Source organism: Podarcis filfolensis (assembly GCF_964270895.1).
Source record: "Podarcis filfolensis genome assembly, chromosome: 12".
In the NCBI taxonomy this organism is placed as follows: Eukaryota; Metazoa; Chordata; class Lepidosauria; order Squamata; family Lacertidae; genus Podarcis; species Podarcis filfolensis.
Window position 1 is genome coordinate 22,093,210 of NC_139614.1, and position 22,313 is coordinate 22,115,522.

The following is a 22,313-nucleotide window of genomic DNA, read 5'->3' on the forward strand; positions in this document are numbered from 1 at the left end:
TCAGATATTAGATTTGACAACGGTCTACATCTGGAAAACCAGAGCCACAGTCCTGCATCGGCTACAGTGGAATTCAAGCAACACAATTGTGCTAAGAACTTCATCCCAGGACCGTAACTCTTTAACATACACTAACTTGAGGTGCAAGTTCTTTACTCTCAAACCCAAGCCCAGACAGCTACAGCATGGCTAAACAAATCAGGTAACAATATGTGTCTGGAAGTGAACTAGCAACTATATGAACTGCAATGCATTTTAAATGACTTAATTGAAACTGGTTAGCCTCTTAACGATTAAAAAAATCTATATGCAAATCCAAAACCCAATTCAGGAAAGGATCATTCAGTTAAATGGAATGAGTAAGTGGGGGGAAATTCAACAGCCTTTAGAATCCTGACTTTAATGTGGATTTTAAACAAATGTAACTACATAACCATTTTTAAAGTAGTAAGAGGTGTAGACAAAGGTAACAAGCGACTGGGACCAAATTTTATTATCCTCTGTTGAAGATAATTTTCAACTTGCTGAAGTAAGTGTTTTAAGCTGTGCATTAATACACTTTGGCAAAAGAAAAGAAACGCTGATGGAACTTGAAAATTGTGAAATATTACACAGGGCTAATTTTATCCGCCATCAGGAAGACAGTCAGTTGTATGAAATTTCATATGAACCTAAACTAGGTTTCCACTTAAAGGCAGATCACACCAAAGGCAGCTTCCTAATTTATGAGGCCTGCACAATTATTTTTTAACTAGACACATTGGATGATTTTCACACAAAAAAGGAAGAACAGAACATTCTAAAGCAGCCCAGATCATAAAAAACAGAGGCATATTCATGATAGGCACCCAGGTTTGTATTGTGCTGAAGTACAAAATATCTCAAAGTGGGTTGGGGTCTTTCTGTTGAGGTGTGCAGATTGAATTGCTTTGTCCCTACTGCCAGCATAAATAAAGATTTGCTAATATGGGAGGACGGCAAAATATCAAGTGTCTTAAGTCAATTTATAGTTACCCCCTTCCAGCTAAGGGCCGCTTCACACACACACTTCGCGGTGCCAGTTGACTAAACTCTAAACCTGGTGTGAGCAAATGTTTGTGAAATGTTACAAACTTCTAATACATGGCATACTTCATCACACATGTGATGATCGATGTCTCTCACACAGCGTGAAATAAACACAGGTGTATGAGAATCGCTTATTGGATATACCTTATTTTCTAGACAGGACTGATTTCCAAGTGGGAATATTGCAAGATTAGATTAGGTGCAATACTATAAAAAGATTGTATTAACTGGGCCGAGAGACCAGGAACAGTTCTCTAGATTCTAGTAAGGGCCGTCAAACTAAATATCACAATGCACAACATCTAGACAAATGGAGCCAGTGACTTCTGAAGAGTCATAGCGAAGTATAGATGGCCCACTCTATCTTGGTTTTCCTTCCTGTTTCAAACTATGCTCTTTTTGAGATCCCCCTTTCCTCAACCTCATTCCCATTCCATTTCTGAATTGCAACACCAATTTTTGCTGTTAATACAGTTTGCTGTGGAAACGGATCTGTCTCAGGCCTCACCTTCTTATATACAAGAAAAGTATATCCAGAATACCTATACTGCAATCCTAAACCAACACTTCAAATCAAATATATCACCCCTCGTCTTACTTCTTTCTCTGCTACTCATTGGACGTAGGTATCTTTTTAAAGAGTGTTTAACCTGAGCAGTTGTAACCATTGGCACCACATAATAAACAAGTTGTTTTGTTTGTCAAATTTACTGTTTGAATTCTGTCTCCCAGCACAAGCATGATACAAGCACCAATATCATGATACCTTACGAAGTATAATAAGCAATAGGTAATAATTCACCCCAAAACACAGGATAGCACATAGCAGAAGAAAAGAGCGGACAAGGGAAAAAAGAACTGCATTCTGGAGGATGAGTTGCTTCACCCAATTCACAAGTCAACTCTCCTTCCCAGTGCCCATATTTTGTTCTCTCTCGACAGTAAAAGTAACATGGAAAATCTGTCTGAGTCTATAATTCTGAATGTAAGGCTAGTGGAGTTTTAGCTGTTCAATCCACTGTTGAAAGCAGATCTCCTGTTCCAAGTAACTACAGTACTTTAATCAAGTGTTTGACACCCACCACCACCTCTCACCCCTTCCATTTCTTGAAGCGGTGAGATTAATTTTTCCACGAGCCTTTAACTCGCTTGGAAAATGTGACTAAAAATGTATAGAACTGTCTAGCCTTAAACCCGGGTAGAATCAACTTTTTTTGAAAGCATTAAAGGACACGCAGTGAACTGCTGCTACATTCTGCACAGGAGAACTATACATCTCTAGGATGTATACTGTACTACGCCATCTAGTTAACCAACAACAGGTCTCTCAGGCTTACGTTCAAAGTGGATACCTTAAGATACTTGGACTTGGGAATGACTAGTTTCTTTCAAGATTCCAATTGTTTCTTTATAAGGAAAAGAAATATCACAACCAGGATAATCTCTGTCCTGTGGATATGGGAAAATCTAGGTTATAATAGCCCGGTGGACTTCTACATCAAACTTTGATTTACAAGATAAAAGCAACTTTTAAATTAAAGTGCCTTTCTGTGAACAGAGCTTATTATTCCAAAGACAAGAGTGATTTTCCTAGAAAGTTGTCTCTGTGTGCCTGCCTATTATCTTTGATTTTCCCCTTCCACTAATGAGCATTTATCTAAAAGAGCCTCTTAATCCTCTGATGTGTGCTTCTGGTCAGAGGTAACAGTTTGAATAAAACCACTAATCACTTATAGCTGATCATTAATCACACTTCTCTCTGGGGCTTTGCAACCTGCACAAGAGAAGGGGGGGGAGGAGTCCCAAGAATGAGATTTAGCCATTTAAAGTTCTTGCTGAAAATTTTATCTGAAGCGTAAAAGTAAAAGATGCTAAAGACAGTTTTTGAAACTTAGCATACTCCACCCCCAGTTGTGCCGCAGCACAATTAAGAGTTGTGTTGCCTCTTCGCTCAAAAAGAAGAACCTAAAATTATATAAACACACTCACCGATTTTATATTTGCGTGGTGTGTGCATATGTGAATGTACAGACAAGATCTGGATTGAAATAATCTATCCGCCTAAGTTTATATTCACTGTTTCTCCATGACAGTTTCTTCCTGCCAAAAAAAAAAGTTTTCTTGGGAGTTAGTTGAGGTGACTTGCTAGACTCAAGGCACCTCAGTTCCAAGTCTCTCTCAGGTCCTAGTTTCAGCCAAGTGCAGCGTCCCCAGGAGCCAGTGGGAAGGCTGCTACAACTGGAGGCTCCCTGGGTTTAAAAAGAAAAACCTCGGGAAATTCAATAGGATATTTCCAAGTAAGATATAATCGGGATCGGAATGTTCCCGCCCAACCTTTCTGTGATGACCAGGAAATCCCTAGAAAACTCTCCCTTCCCGATCAGACCTTTTTCCTTCTTCCAAACTTTGCGCGTGCAGTATCAGCCCGATTCCATGCAAGAAACTTCTCATCGCGCTGCTTGGTGGTGGGGATTTAAAGAGACAGTCTTACTACTTGCCTACTATCCCGGTTAAAAGGGGGAAAGGGGTGTGTGCTGGAGGTGGGGGGTGGGAGAAAGCTCTTTGTCTTTGGCGCTGCGAAGTTTTCCTAGGAGCCCTGGATCTCGACGATCGCTCAGCATGGCGCAAACACCGCAGCAGGCAAGTTGAGCTTAGCAGGTATTTCCCCTTTTGACGTTCTTCTCAGACGACAAAACTTAGCCAAGAAGGAGAGTTTGGGGGGAAGAGGGAGACACATCCCAGTGTTTAAGAGGGGGAGGGTTTGGATCTAAAGGAATCGGACAGAGCAGTCGACCTGGAACCAGGTAGCAGCGCCCGATCAGCCGGATTGCTGATCCTCCAGCCAACCCCCAGCCCCCAAGATCGGAGTCTCTTAATCACACATTTTACTAGCCTGCAGAATGACGTAATGGCCCGGGATCCAGCCTCTGACTCCCAGAGAGAGTGTCAGATAGGGCGGGGGCGACACTGTGTGTGTGTGTGTGTGTGTGTGTGTGTGTGTGTGTGTGTGTGTGTAAAGGAAGGGGCAGCCACCTAACAACCAAATACACACACACACACACAGCTTTTTTGGAACAACAGGGGACCACGCAGGGACAGGCGATGGCAAGGTGGCGCGGCAAGGAGGGCGCAGAGAGATGGTCTCCTCTCCCCTCGCCGAGATGGCCCAAGCCAAAGGATGAAACTTCTCCCGGTCGCTCCTTAGTCCCTAAGCGGAGTTCAAAAGTTTTCGCGCTGGGGATCCGAAGCGATCAGGGGGTGGGGTGGGGAGGCAGCCGCGAGCTGGTGGCGAAGGAGAGCGCTGTCATTGCGCCCAACAATGAAGATCTTGCGCGGGGCAACCGGGACAGGACAGGGGGAGGCGAGCCGGGTCGCTCTCTCCCTAGAGATCCGCCTTACGAAGCGCTTCCCCCGAACCTAAGAGGTCGGCGGTGGTGGCAACTTGCAGGTTTACCTCTCTGGTTTCTTGCGGGCAAGCGGCGATGGCTTCAGGAGGAGTCCCAAGCCAAGGGGACGGGGCATTTAAAAGAAACAGTTCAGGGGACGGGTTGCCAGTCTGCCAGCCTCCCTTCCATTAGGGACCTTTTTTTTTTTTTAAATGCCAGAGGAACACATACGCCTGGAGTGTTTCTGAGCGCACGCAGAGCGCACCGTTCTCCGCGCCTGAGCGATCGTTTCCCAGCAATTTTCGGGGTCTGGGGAAGGGCTTTCTCGGGTCGTCTAAGTCCCAAAAATCTTGTCGGGCCAGGGGGTGGAGGAGACAGGTAGGATCTCAGTGATGGAGTCTCCCTGACAGCAAGCGGACGACTTTCTTCGCCACCGCTTTGGTTCCACAAGCGCCCAAACTTTCGTGCACTTGGCGGTCGCCAAAGGTTGCCTCTGCCGCTTCTTCGCCTTTTATATAGCGAAGTCCCCCCATTTTAACTCTTCACAGCCCAGGAGGGTTGTTTCCTTACACACACACACACACACACACACACACATCTCCGGCAAATAAATAAACAAACGAATAACAGATAAATCTTCCCAGTTGATAACGCACCGTGCCAGCGCACGGGGCAAAGAGGCGGAGCGCGCGGAGACGCCCGCATCCCCCCGTTACATCCTCCCGGTTCGGGTCTCTCCCACACTTTCCCACCTAGCCAATTCTCGCCTCCCGGTCGCCAAGCTGAAAGCGAGAGCGGCTCCTTCTCCCAAGTGAAAGTCATACCCAAACAACCATCAACTTGTAGCAGAGACCCGGGAAAAATCCCAGACACAACAGCACAACCAAAACAGAAAGAAAGGAGAGAGAGAGAGAGAGAGGGAAAAAACATCGTTTACAAACATTTCGCAATTTTTACTCGATCGCTGTTGTTGTTTTAACCCCTCGCCACTTTGCGTTTTCTTTTGCCCTGCGGAGTACCAGCCCCGCGCGCGTGTGTGTGTGTGAATTCGCACACACGCGCGCGCGCTCGTTGGGGCAAGAAGAAAGCAGCAGCAAAACCCCTTGCAAGCAAGAAGTTTTGAGCAAGGCGAGTTTTGCTTTTTTGTTTTGTTTTGTTTTTCCACCCCCCCACAACGCGATGTAAAGTTGCGTTTTGGGGCAATCAGAAAGGCAGCTCCGTATTTCGAGGGACTTACCCAACAAGTGTAAGCAGGGAAAGGACCAGCAAGCAGCCTGGGTGAAGGAACCACGTTGGACTGAGAGAAGGTTACAATACGTTCTATTTAGAGAAGCATTACATCACCCTCCGTGACGTCACGTGGGATTCCTGAACTTCTAAATCATTGCGGTCCCTGCTCAAGGGAGAGAGCCGAGCGGTGGGCGGGGCCCGGAGGGGCGTGTCCTGGGTGGGCTCCGCCCCCGCCCGCCTCCCCTCCAGCCATTCAGGGCGCAGGGAGGAGGAGGAGAGGGAGGGCGAAGGCAGAGAGCGCAAGCGGCGCAAGCAACAGCTTGCCGCGCCGGGGATGACAGGACGCTGCCCTTAGTTCTGTGAGTCAGCTTGGAAAAAATCTCCGGCTAGATGGGTTCGGGAGAAGGAAGCTGGAAAGCGGCGAGCCCCCACCTCCGCTCCCGGGGGAGAAGGAGGGCGGGCGGGATAAGTCCCAGGGAGCGTCCCCGATGCAGTTGCCGGAGGCGGCGGAGAAAAGGGCTTCATGCAACTGCGCCCATTCACACGTGCAGTTGTTGAAGAGGTGTATCCCACCCCCCAGGACTTAATCTGGGCCGAGGTTCGACCCCAGAACGCTGAAGAACAGGAGAAAGGAAACCTCTGAGCACATGCAGAGGGCGCACTGCCCACTACACAACACAGATGGCGAGGCAGGTCGTCTCAGTGGCTCTAGTCTTCGTGCATCCTGAACTCTGTTTTGCAGCAACCTGCGGCATCTTGCATGTAGCCCGGAATGGGCTCCCTTGAACTCAGTACTCTGGTCTTGCGCATACCTAATCACGTGTCCCGTTTCGGCCACCGGTACTTCCAGACCCGGGAAAACGTGCGTGGGGTTTGGAATGCAAGTCTGTGTGACCCTTTTGCTACAAACTGCAGGGAGGTTACATCATGATCAGTTTGTGCACCTCCATCCAAATTTTGCTGCTTTTTGCTTTACATTCAACTTGATAAAGATTTGAGAAGAACAAAGCTTGTTCTCTGCTTTGTAATATTTTAATAAGTCCTAATTAAATTATTATCATACTGTTACCTTTGGATTTTGCAGCCTCAGTTTCTTATGGGTAACTATTTGAGGCCTGATTGACAGAAGCAGCCATGTAGGAAATAAAATTTTGACCATCCCTTCTTTTTCAAAGGGCTAAGATTGGTCAGGTCAGTTTATTCTCTACTGGCAACTGATGTAAGGAGCATTTATTCTGCCAATCACTGTGGGTCTTGTAGTCAGTTGCTGCCAAGCAAAAGATCTATAGGGTCTCTCCTGTGTAAATGGGGGCCTAGTCTTTCACTTGCCTCCTCAAATAAATGACTTTCTGCTCCTCTTAGGGAATGAGGAGCAGCAGAGGTGGGATATAATTAATTTTATTATTATTATTATTATTATTATTATTATTATTATTATTATTTTATTTATACCTTGCCCATCTGGCTGGGTTCTCCCAATCCAATTGAGGAGTGAGGTTATCACCCCCTCTACTACTATCCAAACCAGGTTGTTCAACCTTTGCTACTGTAGCTTTTCTTCTAGAAGATCAAGATAATCAGGTGATAGCAAGAACTGGGGGTGGGGGTGGGAATAGCAGGAGCAATTAGAATATGATCTATTATTTGATTATTGATGTAAACCTCCAGAATGTATTTTGTATAGTTAAGTTTTTACCTCTATCTTCAGTACATTTTATTCTATTTCATTGCTATGGCTAGTAGCTGATGCAAATCAAGATTCTTCCAATTCTGATTCTGAACCCCAATCCAAGGTGGGTCAGTTAGGAAAGGGTTGTGCGTACTTCATAGTTGACTGGAAATAAACTGTAATATTTTTAAGCATCCCCTTCTCAAAGAATTGCTGTGTATTTGAAATTACTTGTGTTGTTTTAGTCCCAACACTGTAAAGAAAAATTTGGGATCTGGGAGATCTGGGTACCAAACCCAGGTCGCTAAAAAAAGGTATGCATATCCCAACCTTCAAAGTTGGACTCAAACATAGAATCAAGTAAGAGCAAAAAGTGTTTTTTGAAGTGCTACTAAAATGCACCTTTGATACCACAAAAAGTATGATCACACAATAAAGGTAAATATAAATTACTTGGATGAAGGAATTGAGGGGATGCGCATCAAATTTACAGATGACACCAAAGTGGGAGGGGAAGCTAACGCTGCAGAAGACAGAATCAGAGTTCAAGATGACTTTAACAGATTGGAAAACTGGGCCAAAACTATCAAAATGAATTTCAATAGGGACAAATAGTTCTACACTTAGCCAGGAAGAACCAGCTGCACAAATATAAGGAGGAGGACACCTGGCTTGCCAGTAGTCCACATGAAAAGGATCTGGGGTCCTTTGTCGACCACAAGCTTAATATGAGTCAACAGTGTGATGCAGCAGCAGCAGCAAAAAAAAAGCTAATGCTATTCTAAGCTGCATCAACAGAAGTATAGTGTCCAGATCATGGGAAGTAATAGTACCATTCTATTCTGCCTTGGTCAGACCTGGAGTCCTGTGTCCAGCAAGGGAACGCAAAACATACACTAAGATGCACTGTTAGAGTTGCACCACACTGTCCCCATCTCAGCAGAACAGTGAGCCTACAAAGTGCACAGTAAAGAACTTTGGTGAAAGGTCCCCCAACACAGAAAGAGATTTTTGCAAAAACAACTGCCCAAGGCACCCCAAAGTAGGAATGGTCCATGTAGTAACTATTACCTTGCCTTGGAATCCTTAGCAAGACGCCAGACGCAAGACTCATCTGGAGTCTTAGGTCCATTTTTGCTACTGGAGCTGCAAGAACAATGAACAATATAAAGAAGTCTGGAGACGGGTGATCATCAGGTTGGGAAAAACATAAAATATTATTATTATTATTATTATTATTATTATTATTTAATTAAAAAAACACACTTTTCAAATAGAATTTTTTCAAGTCTGCTTACACCAAATATTTCAATGAAACAATCAACAATATAAAAGTCAGACATACACTACTACAACAATTCAAAGCACTAGCATCAGATCAGCTGACTCAAGGATAAAATACATTTTTAAACCCTGGACTTTGTCACCTTGTGCAAAAAAAATCTCCAACAGCAGCTGCATACTGGGCAAGCCTTTCTTGCCTTGCCAGCCCAAGACAATATATACACAGGCACATGCACACACCCCCTTGGGACTAAATGTTTAAAAATTCTTGTTGCATCAATTCCTGGCTTCAGCTGCACCACCCCTCCCCGCCCCGCTCCTTGGAAAGTCACCATCACCAATAAGCCTCTTTCTGCAGCTTCTCCCCCTCCTCCACTCCACATGTCAATCAGAGAACACACCTGGCCAAGAACTTCAGTGAATGGACAGGAGGAAATAGAGGAAAGAGACCCTGCAGGGATCCTGGTTCCAAACTAGTACATTGAATTGTGCAAGGAAACTGACCAGGAGTTAGCGCAGCTGCTTAAGGAGACTTGCCTCAAGAGGTAGTTCAATATTTAAAGAGATATAGGGATGTTGTCCTCTCCCATAGCACCACCTTTTTGCACGCAATGCAGATGAGCTGTGGCCCATCCGTTCACATGGTTATTAATAATACTTATTTATTAATCACCTTCCACCTGTATATCTCCAGGCACTGTACAAAAGCTAATGGAAGGATGCATAGAAAGGTAACAGGTGTGGCAGTGATGGGGGAAATGGCACCGATTGCTTTGTTTCCTGCAATGCAGTTTCCAGAGGCAGAAGATCTCTGCTCAAACTACTATGGTACCTCGGGTTACATATGCTTCAGGTTACATACGCTTCAGGTTACAAATTCCGCTAACCCAGAAATAGTACCTCAGGTTAAGAACTTTGCTTCAGGATGAGAACAGAAATCATGCTCTGGCGGTGCGGCAGCAGCAGGAGGCCCCATTGGCTAAAGTGGTGCTTCAGGTTAAGAACAGTTTCAGGTTAAGAACGGACCTCCGGAACGAATTAAGTACTTAACCCAAGGTACCACTGTACCAGTTGACAGTGCCTGTGGGTCTATGTAGCCATGAGGACGCAAAAGGTCCCAGCAGTTCAGTCTTGTTGACCGCCACCTAATGCAAGGATGGAGAATCTGTGGTCCTCCAAATCTTGTTAGACTACAACTGGCCTCATCCCTGACTGTTGCCCCTGCAGACCAGGGCTGACGGGAGGTGAAGTCCATCAATGCCTGGAGAATCACAGGTTCTCCACCCCTGCCTTGATGCATATGATGGTGACTACATTATGTTTGCCCTGATACACTAGCCACCATGTAGTAGGGCCACAAGAACAGCCTGTCTGTGTATGTTAGGGGCTTCCTCTTTGACTCAGTAGGTCAAAACTGTAATTGAAACCATAAAATAGCTTTCATAAATACACCCAACTTTCAGTCAAAATGAAAAAGGTGTCTGAAATTTAAAGCCCCTCAGAATTTTGATTGGGATGAGACAGATTGAGGGTACTTTTTGTGAGTAATGCTAATACTGGAGCTGTTTCAGCAAGCCTCCAAAATCTTAGTCATCCCAGTAAAATATATGATGAAGTGGAAAGTAAAGGTATTGCAATAATTAAAGAAGCTGTGTATGTCATACATTCGTTTCAAGTAAAAAAAAACCCTACTGATGTCACAAAATTAATGGTTAATAGGGTCTCCACTACATTTTACATGCAATTTTAAAGATATAAAATTATCAACCATGTGATTTTCTAAATTGCTGCCAGACCTGATTAATATCATCATTACTTTTAACATTTACGATAATCTTGTTGCTAGAGGAAAAAAAGACTCTTTCCTCATAAGCGATAGCATTTGAAAGCCGTCAGATCATTTGCTTCGCACGTTATCCATATCAAAAGAATATAAATGCTTAGGTGTTGTTTCTTTAGATTTAAGAATAAATTAAGTATAAGGTGAGCTGACCGTCCCCCCCCCCATTTGATGTTGGTTAGGATAATCTGGGACGCAGGTGGCGCTGTGGTCTAAACCACAGAGCCTAGGGCTTGCCAATCAGAAGGTCAGCGGTTCAAATCCCTGCAACGGGGTGAGCTCCCGTTGTTCGGTCCCAGCTCCTGCCAACCAAGCAGTTCAAAAGCACATCAAGTGCAAGTAGATAAATAGGTACCGCTGCGGCGGGAAGGTAAACGGCATTTCCGTGCACTGCTCTGGTTCACCAGAAGCGGCTTAGTCATGCTGGCCACATGACCCGGAAGCTGTCTGCAGACAAACGCCGGCTCCCTCGGCCTATAGAGCGAGATGAGTGCAGCAACCCCAGAGTTGTCCTCAACTGGACCTAATGGTCAGGGGTACCTTTACCTTTTAAGTTCAACTGCCGTTGAATGAAAAAAATTGATAAACGCATCAAGATTTGGTCTTCTTATCTTACAAATGTACCCTTACCAGATGCAGTAACCATGCTGTGGAGGACAGCTATAACCCTGCTGGCCACAGCAAGCATGAAAAAAAAAATCCCCTTTACTGGAGATTGCAAGTTCTTCTTGATATCTTAGTGCAATTTGAATTAAATGCAGAGGTACCTCCTCCCCAAGGTGAAGATCAGGTAATCCAATGCTAACTCTCTTCTTTGAGAGAATCAGCCTTTTAACAGAAGTTTACATTTCCTCGCAGCTTGTATAAAAGTGGTGGTGGCAGAGAACACTTGAAAAGAAACGATTCCCACTCTAGTTAGCTAGTTAGGAGGCCAGCTCATTGACCTTTAGAGACTCTTTTCCTAATTTGCTAACTATCAAGAGAAAGCACAACCAGTGGGTAGAGAATCAGATCTCTATCTTTCAAAGCTGAATCAGAGGTGCATGGAAGTACAGAAACAGGATGTTGCCAATATTTTGTTTCTCTTGAGTCCCTGTGCCTTTGAAAGCTTTCCAATAGACAGCAAAGCAACAGGTGCAACTATCTCCATGCTAGACACACCTGCTCCATTCCTATCCATCATGAGAAGTTCTGAGAGGCTCAAGAGGAAAACAGAGCAACAGCCCCCACCTCTGGGAAACAGCTGCTTTCTCATTGGTCACTGCTGCAGAACTTTCTTGTGGCCTGCATGAGAGCGATGGGGAGAACCTCCTTGCTCCTCTAAGTTTCAAATGATGGCTGGACAAGCTATGAAAGACATAGAGATAGGAATGAATAATGGAAAGCAGCTGGGCAGAGACTGGGTCCAGCAACAGGGAGCTTTGATGGGACTTGCTTATCTGTGTTTGTGTGATTCAGTTTGTGATTCACCTAATAACAAATATTATCAGGCCATATGCATGGATAGACAAAAATAAAATGGACAGCAACTCAGTACATCAGTAAAGCCAAGGCAACGGTCGTTAGAATCCAACACAGACCCAAATCTAAACCCCGGCAAACAGTCTTAACAAAAATCAACCCAGTTACCAAAGTTAAAAACTGTCAAAATGACATTATTCATCAGTGACTAAAATGGAATATCAATGATGTTAAACAATATTAAGAGATGTTTGAATACCTGAAAGGTTTTGTTTGTCTTTGTCTTACAGACAGACACACACACACACACACACACACAAAGGCAAGGTAAAGGTAAAGGACCCCTGGACGGTTAAGTCCAGTCAAAGGCAACTCCGGGGTTGAGGCACTCATCTCGCTTTCAGGCCAAGGGAGCCGGCGTTTGTGCACGACAGATTTCCAGGTTATGTTGCCAGCATGACTAAACCGCTTTTGGCTCAACAGAACACCATGACGGAAACCAGAGCACACGGAAACGTGGTTTACCTTCCCGCCACAGTGGTACCTATTTATCTACTTGCACGGGTGTGCTTTCGAACTGCTAGGTAGGCAAGAGCTGGGACAGAGCAACAGGAGCTCACCCTGTTGTGCGGATTCAAACCTCCAACCTTCTGATTGGCAAGCCCAAGATGCTCAGTGGTTTAGACCACAACGCCACCCGCATCCCTTACACACACACACACACACTAAAATAAGCACCAGATGAGTCTCTCTAGGGAAAGCGTTCCACATAATGGAGGGCACTACTGACAATGCCCTCTCCCTCACTGACACTATCATTTTGAGGGGCACTCAGAGAAGGGCCTCTGTTAGCAATCATAGGGCATGGGTAGGTACGGTACATACAGAAAGTTCACCTGACCTTCCTCTCGCTGAGTTGCTGCAGGATACTGGGTCTGAGTGGTGGCAGCAATGTTGGCGCAGTGCAGACACCCTGGCAGAAGCGCTAGATTGGCTCCACCAGCACGCTTGCACCGCACCAGCCATGCTGCCTCCACATCCCTCTCCCTCGTCATCCTGATATGATGCAGCAACTCAGCTGTCTGCTGCTGACTGGGAAAAAGCAGCTCTTCAGGTGTTGAGTTCCCCAGCCACTTCAGACTTTTTTTAGGTCAACCAAGCCCTTTTAATTGGTCCTGGAAAAGAACTGGGTTGGCCAAGGTGAGTTTGAAAATAAAAGTGCTGCCATCTGTGTGCTCCTCCACTCCATATGCCCCAGCCCTACTCACCTGTTAGAAATTCCTCCTAACAGGAGAGCCAGAACTTCAATAAAGATTGGGACAAATTTACATTATATTTGAAAGACCACTGTAAACACTTGAGCTCTTTGGCAGGTTTTGAATAACTCTTGCAATGTTACACAGACTTTGGGTATAATGGAGGATTGCAAATTAGTTGAACTTATAATATGGAGGGTTTTTTTATTAAAAAAGGGACTCAAAGAAGCCATGGAGGGGAGGAGGGAAGTCTTGAGATTCGAAAGAATCTTGAGCTATTTTTTTTCTTTGTGATTATGAATGTGAACGGAGGTTTAAGATCAAAGAATAATAAAAAGAAATTCCTCATAACAGAGGCAGCAAAATACACCCACGGATTTTGCGTGCATTTCCCCCCAACATTTCACTGATGAAAGTAGGCATGTCCCATTCCATAATGATAATTTTACTATTTACCGGTATACCCCACACATCTTACTGGGTTGTCCCAGCTACTCTGGGCAGCTTCCAACATGTATAAAAACATAATAAAACATTTTTAAAAAACCTTCTCTATACAGGATTGCCTTCAGATAGCTTGAAGGTCAGATAACTTTATATCCTCCAACATTTCTCTAATGAAAATAGGGACATCCTAAGGGAAAATGGGACATTCTAGGATCAAATCAGAAACTGGATTTACTCGAGGGACGATTCCAACAGATTCCACACAAAAAACACTTATGTTCCTGCGGAAATGGCAGCACCAAATCAGTGGTGCATGCCCTCCTGGCTTGCACTCTTTATAAAGACCTGAGGAACGAGATTATCACCCCTCTTTTTTTGTCCTTTCTGGCTCGCCCAACCACTGCCATGGTGTCTTTTCTCCTGGCAGATCAAGAGGAGCAGATGACAGCAAATGTTGCAAGGTTCTTAGCTGGGGCAATCAGAATAAGGTCCACTACTTGACTGCTGATTCAGGACCCTAAACTGTGTTTTATATACCGGTAATCAACTTTTTATTTTGTTCTGTGTATATCCCAATGTTCTTTTGTTGCTATGGCCGATGGCTGACGCAAATAAAATTTCATTCATTCATTCAGAAACTGGGGTGGCTTCTCTAAATCAGGGACGTCCCTGGAAAACAGGGACACTTGGAGGGTCTGGCTAATGTTGCATCCACGGTACGGAGTTCATTTAGACTCTGGCCCTTTCCAGAAATCCTTTTCATTGTGCGCTCACGAAGATTTGTGTGCATATGCTACTGAGGCATGATTTCGCTTAGGATGTCATTTGTGTCTAGGAAAGTTTTAGCATGGCAACACCGCTTCATCTCCAATCCGTTCATATCCCATAGCTTCCTGCTGAAATCCTACAACTTTTTATATCACAAATACAGCAGGATTCTTTGTAATGCTTTTGTTGTGCCACAGTGCAAGAGTGCAATGCTGCCGTAACACTGAGGACGCGTCACAAAGCTACTAATAGAGTGTAATCAGATGTGGACTGCTAATGAATTGTTGTTGCATCAATGGCATGTTGCAGCAGAACACACCTACTAAAAAAACAACCACCGCACAACAGCAACTCACAACTCAGTCCCTCTGTCTCTAATTACTGTTTGTTGTGTTGCCATGCTCCCTAGTTCGGGTCCTGCAAGGAAGAATACACCATAACTCACTGGCCAAGAGTACAGTACTAGAAAGTGGAGTGGAGTAAAGAAAGAAAAGGGATTCTTCCTTGCAGGATCCAAATCTGTACATGGAAAAATTTACAAGTACATAGCAAAGCTCACTTGGATTTGCAGGTGTAGCCAACAGCCCCCACCGAGTGCAAACTCCATTCTTGTACAGTGTCTCATGTGTAGGAGACTCTGCAACAATCTGTTGAATAAGGAATAGTTGCTTGGTCACTAAATAGTGTATCCATATTTCAGGGAGAGATAGTACTACTCTGCTACCACAGGGTGTTTGCGCATTCTGCAAACTTTGGGATGCTTGGGAGGAAGAGATGAAGATGTTCAAGAGTTCTGCTTTGAGTTCTACTTTATACACACCCCTTTCTGATGATAACGCCATTCTGCTTATCTTTGTATAGTGTATATCCTTGCAAGGAGCTGAGCTGAACTTCTCAGTAGCCATTTGTTTTTGTAGTCCAGAAACAGAGTACTTGGAAAGTTTTTTTGAGAATAAAAATATTATATATGTACTCTTCTATTTCACTGCTGCCCTTGGCTTAATGATTGTGCAAAACTCTCTATTGGGGCATTGCACATGGAGTCCTGTGCTGTGCATCTTGATCTGAGTCATTTACCAGGCTTGAACTTACATATTTCTACTGCTGTGCTTGACAATGACATTAGTCAGACCCTTGCCCTTCAGTGTGGAGGGGCAAGAGAGGTGGGGGAAGTCATAGGGGGAATCTTCATAAACTCAAATAGGAATTATTGTATGTTGCCTATTTCAAAGGCTTAACGTGACACCTTCACAGGTAACGGGTGAGTCATGAGTGGGCTTAGGGTGTTAAGCCAAGCTCTATCAACCATGTACCATTTCCACTTGATTTTACCCTTGTGCTAATGGTGTGTCCCATCAGCATGAGGGTTAAGCCATTTCTGGCCTATCAGGGGCACAATAAAAATGAAAATTTACTATACTGGAGTGTTCTACTGGTCCACTAGCTTGCTGATCAGAAGGTTGGCGGTTCAAATCTCTGCGACGGGGTGAGCTCCCATTGCTCTGTCCCAGCTCCTGCCAGCCCAGCAGTTCAAAAGCATGCCAGTGCAAGTAGATAAATAGGTACCGCTGTAGCGGGAAGGTAAACAGCATTTTTGTGTGTTCTGGTTTCCGTCACGGTGTTCCGTTGCACCAGAAGCGGTTTAGTCATGACCCGGAAAGCTGTCTGTGGACAAACGCCGGCTCCCTGCAACCCCATAGTCGCCTTTGACTGGACTTAACTGTCCAGGGGTCCTTTACCAGTGTGGTGTAGTGGTTAAGAGCGGTAGACTCGTAATCTGGGGAACCGGGTTCGCGTCCCCACTCCTCCATATGCAGCTGCTGGGTGACCTTGGGCTAGTCACACTTCTTTGAAGTCTCTTAGCCCCACTCACCTCACAGAGTGTTTGTTATGGGGGAGGAAGGGAAAGGAGAATGTTAGCCGCTTTGAGACTCCTTAAAGGGAGTGAAAGGCGGGATATCAAATCCAAACTCTTCTTCTTCTTCTTCTACCTTTTTACCTTACCACTAGTGTAGGAAGAATTAGTACAAATCATACCCCATTCAGAAAATGTAATTAGAAGATTACTCAGTAGTTAGAAGAATGCTCAGTTAATTATGTTTTGTTTTCTCCTTCGTGTTCTAGTTCAGTCCTATGAAAAAGGAAACTTGTCAGGTTTACATAAAATACAGTAACACAAGGGATCAATCCTCCTGAAAACAAAGCTATTATTGTGAGGCAAATGACAAGAGTACAAACTCTAGACTGAAGGATTATCTCCTCAGAAAGAGATAAGTTTGGTCCCCAAGCCATAAAGGCAAGAATGAGACTTGAAGGTGAATGGCTTTGTCCATGTCTGTGTTTAGGGAACATAGCCTGGCTCCTGAAACAGAGAACTGAAGCCAAGAGGGCCAGTTGTGTGAGAGAGTGGCAGGGAATTAATTGAGTCATACTGCTGGAGAAAGAAACGGGGCTTCAGGAAGGAGTAACTGAGTCACCCTGTGACAACAGAAGCACAAAGGCATGGAGCTTTGGAACAGCCGGCAAAATAAAAAGCAGGCAAAACGTAGGGTGGATTTAGCTGTGGATTTTCAACATGGAAAGTCAAGTGATTTCGGTATAGCAACAAGTGTACAGTGGTACCTCGGGTTACATACGCTTCAGGTTACATACGCTTCAGATTACACACTCCACTAACCCAGAAATAGTGCTTCAGGTTAAGAATTTGCTTCAGGATAAGAACAGAAATCGGGCTTCGGCGGTGCAGCGGCAGCAGGAGGCCCCATTAGCTAAAGTGGTTCTTCAGGTTAAGAACAGTTTCAGGTTAAGAACGGATCTCTGGAACGAATTAAGTACTTAACCGGAGGTACCACTGTATATTGCAAGCACTTATTTCCGGTCACATACCTAAAAGTGTTTTGTGTTTTGAATTCTTTGGGGCTAGGAAAGGACTCTGAAACTGCTGGAGAGCTACTGCCTGTCGTATACACAATAGTACACTAGATGGACCGGGGATCTGAACTCAGCATAAGGCAGATTCCTGTGATCTGTAAGATCATCAACTGTACCACGGGGATGGTTGACTGCGACTGAGAAAAGAGTGACTTTAGTAATCCATTACTGCACTCCTTCTAAATACCAGTTTGGTGAGCATGACTTGTCCCTATCTCATTCACCATCTAGTTCATCCCAAAAAGTGCTTCCCTTATGAAAGTATGTGGTTCCTGCTTCATAAAAGCCAGTCTGCATGAGAGGCACTTGCCTAAAATCTCTCTTACCTGGGAGTAAGCCCCACGTTTCTGAGCACAATTCAAAGTGTTAGTGCTGACCTTTAAAGCCCTAAACAGTCTCAGTCCAGTATACCTGAAGGAGCGTCTCCATCCCCCTCGTTCACTGAGGCCCAGCTCCGAGGGCCTTCTGGTGGTTCCCTCACTGCGAGAAGCCAAGTTACAGGGAACCAGGCAGAGGGCCTTCTCGGTAGTGGCACCCACCCTGTGGAATGCCCTCCCACCAGATGACAAAGAGAACAACTACTAGATTTCTAGAAGACATCTGAAGGCAGCCCTGGTTTAGGGAAGCTTTTAATGTTTGATGGATTACTGTACTTTAATATTTTGTTGGAAGCCGCCCAGAGTGGCTGGGGAAGCCCAGCCAGATGGGCATGGTATAAATATTAATATTATTATTATTATTATTATTATTATTATTATTATTATTATTCTCTAGTTCAATAAAGGATGCTACTTGATATAACAACACAGGTAGCCAGTATTCTAGAAAGGCATTAGCATCAGTATGTGTGCAAAATCAATAAACATTGATCAGTAAACATTGAAGCTATATTTCTGTCCTTCTATAAATGTTTGTTGTACTGTTATAAACATTAGTTTTAGTGCATGTGCTCATATCCAGCTAAGTCCAGGTCAAAGATAATTCATGTGAAGTTGTTTTTGTTGTTTAAAAGTCACCAAACTGAATTCTATGCCCTCAGTTTTCTTTAGTGAATGATTTTAAGAAAATCTGTTGTATCAGCTCCTGAATATTGCTAGTAAAATAACAACCATGACACCTGTAAATTTGTGGCAATTTTCCGTCTTATAAATGGTTGCATGAACCATCTTTTCTAACTGAAGAAGAGCTAAGGGAAACTTGAAAGCTCTATATAGGTCTTCCTATACTGGTGAATTTTGCCAGGTTTCTCTGCAAACTTGTATACTCCACTAATGTTCTTATCGCTGATGTTGACATTTTAGGAATATTATCCTTTTTTTGCAGGGGGTGGGGTAGGGAATCTTTGCTACAGAATTTTGGCCTTCTGAAGTTCTGAAATAAGGAATATTAAAATGCTACGTTGCAATTAAGCATTTCAAGTATTTCTTTAAAAGTATTTTGTCTGAAAGCATTACTATTAAAAACAGTGCTATTAAAAAATCAAATGGAGCAGTATTAAGCAATGCTGTCTTTTGAGAATCGCCCAGATCAGTAGAGGAAGTTGATAGCATTGTGAAAATAGTGTAAGTCGGGTGTTCAGTCCCTCTCTGAAAAACAACTGCTTAGTGGGATCAAAGGGTTCCCCTTTCAACGTTGCAACAATAATACACGGGAAATAAATCTGAAACATATGAAGATGGCAGAAATAAGGAAACAGGGAAAATAGGCAGCTCAGCTACATAGTTGTTATATTCTGTTTTCTCTGAATTATTTTCATTCTTCTCATTGTATTTGACAGGCTCCACAGTTGAATTAAGCATAGTTCTTTGCAGGGCCGGATTTCGGTTTGACGAGGCCCTAAGCTACTGAAGGTAATGGGGCCCTTTATATGTCCAGCTGTCATTTGTCAACAACAAATTGTCGCTGTTTTTTGTGTTGAATATATGCTATATTTTAATTTATGGACCTACACAACACAAAACACTGTTGCTGTATGTAGATTTTATTTTATTTGTTTTTTATCTTATATTTTGGAAATGTACATCCAGATGTTTTTTTCCTTTAATTTTTTTGGGGGCCCCCAAGAGAGTGGCGCCCGAAGTTATAGCTTGTTTAGCTTATACGTAAATCCGGCACTGGTTCTTTGATATGCAGACATATCTAAGACTATGCAGGTTGACTCAGAAGTTGCATTGACTGAGTTCAAGAGTAAGTGCACATAGGACTGCAAATTGGAAGGGACCCACAAGGGTCATGCAATATGCAGCATAACTAAAAAGAAGTGTAAATAAATTTATCCAAATAAAATTAATATTTACTGTAGGAATCCAAATAGATCCTTCTTGCATAGCCAAACAAAGTTCCCTGTACCCCCCAAAAATCATATTTATTATATACTTTAGCACAGAAGAGGTAGATCATGCAACTTCCAAAAAACTAATTTCATTTTTTTTAAGAGAGAAAGAAGTTCACAGCCTGACCTTTTGTTGCTCCTTATCATGACTTTCCATTTTAAATAGGACTGGATAACGCTAAGCCAGACCAGCAACCCTTCTTGTTGGAAAGGACTTTGGCGAGAGGTTTAAATCACCAGGGACTGGAACCCTAGCCCCCAAGGGTACCGGTTGGAGGATTACAAAACCTGTAGTTCTGCCCTGTCTCCCCCAGACAAGCTAAGAGTGCTGAACCAAGAACAGAGCTTTGCTTCAGGCTTGTGAGAAAAAAATGAGCCCAGGTTTGGGTTTAACACTAAGCTAAACCATGACTTAGCTCTGGATACCATAACAGTAGCAGAGAGTGAAAGGGGTACCATTTTTCCTCTGAGTACCTGCACACTTGCCCGTTTATGCTTAGCCATGGTTCAGGCTTGGGCTTACACTGGTACCTCAGGTTACGTACGCTTCAGGTTACAGACTCCGCTAACCCAGAAATAGTGCTTCAGGTTAAGAACTTTGCTTCAGGATGAGAACAGAAATCATGCTCAGGCAGCGCGGCGGCAGCAGGAGGCCCCATTAGCTAAAGTAGTGCTTCAGGTTAAGAACAGTTTCAGGTTAAAAATGGACCTCCGGAACGAATTAAGTACTTAACCCGAGGTACCACTGTATATAGGGACGTGGGTGGTGCTGTGGGTTAAACCACAGAGCCTAGGACTTGCCGATCAGAAGGTCGGCGGTTCGAATCCCCGCAACGGGGTGAGCTCCCGTTGCTTAGTCCCTGCTCCTGCCAACCTAGCAGTTCAAAAGCACGTCAAAGTGCAAGTAGATAAAAAGGTACCACTCCAGCGGGAAGGTAAACAACATTTCCGTGCGCTGCTCTGGTTCGCCAGAAGCGGCTTAGTCATGCTGGCCACATGACCCGGAAGCTGTACGCCGGCTCTCTCGGCCAATAAAGCGAGATGAGCACTGTAACCCCAGAGTCGGTCACGACTAATGGTCAGTGGTACCTTTACCTTTACCTTTACCACTGTATATGCAAGCCAAGCCTCTACCTGTAAGTTGGAATCACCAACATGGTGCCCTCTGGATTATGCTGAAGTACAAGTGCCATTATCTCTGATCATTGGCAAAGCTGGCCGGGGCTGATGGAAGTTTGAGTTGAACAAGAACCAGAGGCATCATGTTGGCTCCCCCCATATTAGATGTGCACAACATTTACATAAGACAATCTTTTTCAGACACAATGTACGGTATCTTCACTGCTAGGGAAGTCTGGCAATGGCTGCTCACTTGGTCCTGGGGTGAACGGCAGTTGTGGCCCATCACCATCGCCCTCAATTTAAACCACAATCATGGGCAGGTTGGGGGGCGGAATCTGGGCAACAGACCGGAGTGGAGAAGTCTTCACTCAGGTCCGCCGCCTCAGTGCCCAGGCGTAACCCTGCTTTAAGCTTCAGCCCTCCAACTGGAAGGCTGGAAAATGGATAAACACCCAATGCCTGGGCCAAAGATCTGTAATCAATAAAAGTTTCTGCCAATTTTAAATCCCAGAACGTTGTCTTGTGCAGTTTGTTTACACCTGTTGTTGGTATTCCCTTTTGCCCACCCAGGGTAGGAGGTGCTGTGAGTGGGTCTCCAATTCAAACTCAAAGAAAAGCAGTATACAAGTAGCAAATGGGCATTTATTCAATTTTGAAAGAACAGGTTGTGCAGCTTCTTTTCCTCCTGGACTAATTAGCCAAAAAATGTTCCAGTCCAATACAAACTTACCAGGATGTAAGCCCCACTTCTGAGAAGACGTGTATAAAACTGCCTTGTTCGCCAACAGTTCTTGAGCGAGTAGCATCAATAAGCTGCCCAGTTGTGGAGTTTTACCTTTGTTAGGACTCGCCTTTTATTCACACCCTAAAATTATCCCCCAAGCAGCTCTAATGGCACCAGGCACTGGCAGCGTGCTGAGTGACAGGCAAGACTAGTTATCACTCAGCACCTGGGAATTGCTGGAACAGCCAATAGGATGGCATCTCTTTAGACGGAGAGAATTTTCATAATTTGATTTCGTAAGATTTCCAGGCCACCAATAGCCACTAAAAAAGTTCCTTGTGGCAAATTTCTGTTTTGTTTTAAAGGGGGTAGGGTATGTGGATCTACAAATCACAAACATTTATACTGAAAAGTTGTATTTCATCCCAGCAACTAAACTTTGAATAAAAATAATAGTCTTCCACAGTACTAATAGCCTCTTTTCCTTTTGGAAAGCCAGAGTGGTGTAGAGATTAGAGTAGCCTTTCTCAACCCAGGATTTCCCAGATGTTCTCGAACTACAACTCCCATCACCCCTGACCATTGGTTATGCTGGCTAGGAATCATAGGAGTTGTAGTCCAACAACATCTAGGGATCCAAGGTTGAGAAAGGCTGGGTTAGCGTGTCAGACTAGGAGCCAGGAGACCAGAGTTCAAATCCCCTCACTCAGCCATGAAGCTCGCCAGGTGACCTAGGGCCAGTCACTGCCTCTCAGCCTAACCTACCTCACAGGGTTGTTGTGTGGGGATTAACTG

The 22,313-nt window shown here is 44.3% G+C and overlaps 1 protein-coding gene across 6 annotated transcripts in view; it reads right to left on the reverse strand.

Annotated features, from left to right (window-relative positions):
* CREB5 (cAMP responsive element binding protein 5) overlaps positions 1-8,441 on the reverse strand; it is a 264,799-nt gene extending 256,358 nt beyond the window's left edge. For 3 of the 6 annotated variants that reach the window (XM_083578733.1, XM_083578729.1, XM_083578735.1), the window contains exon 1: positions 5,692-5,766. The gene's annotated coding sequence lies outside the window, so the exon portion shown is untranslated. Of the gene's footprint in view, positions 1-5,691; positions 5,774-8,424 lie in introns of those variants that run through there. The other 3 variants (XM_083578734.1, XM_083578732.1, XM_083578731.1) reach the window with 2 other exon arrangements.
* Positions 8,442-22,313: the final 13,872 nt, after the last annotated feature.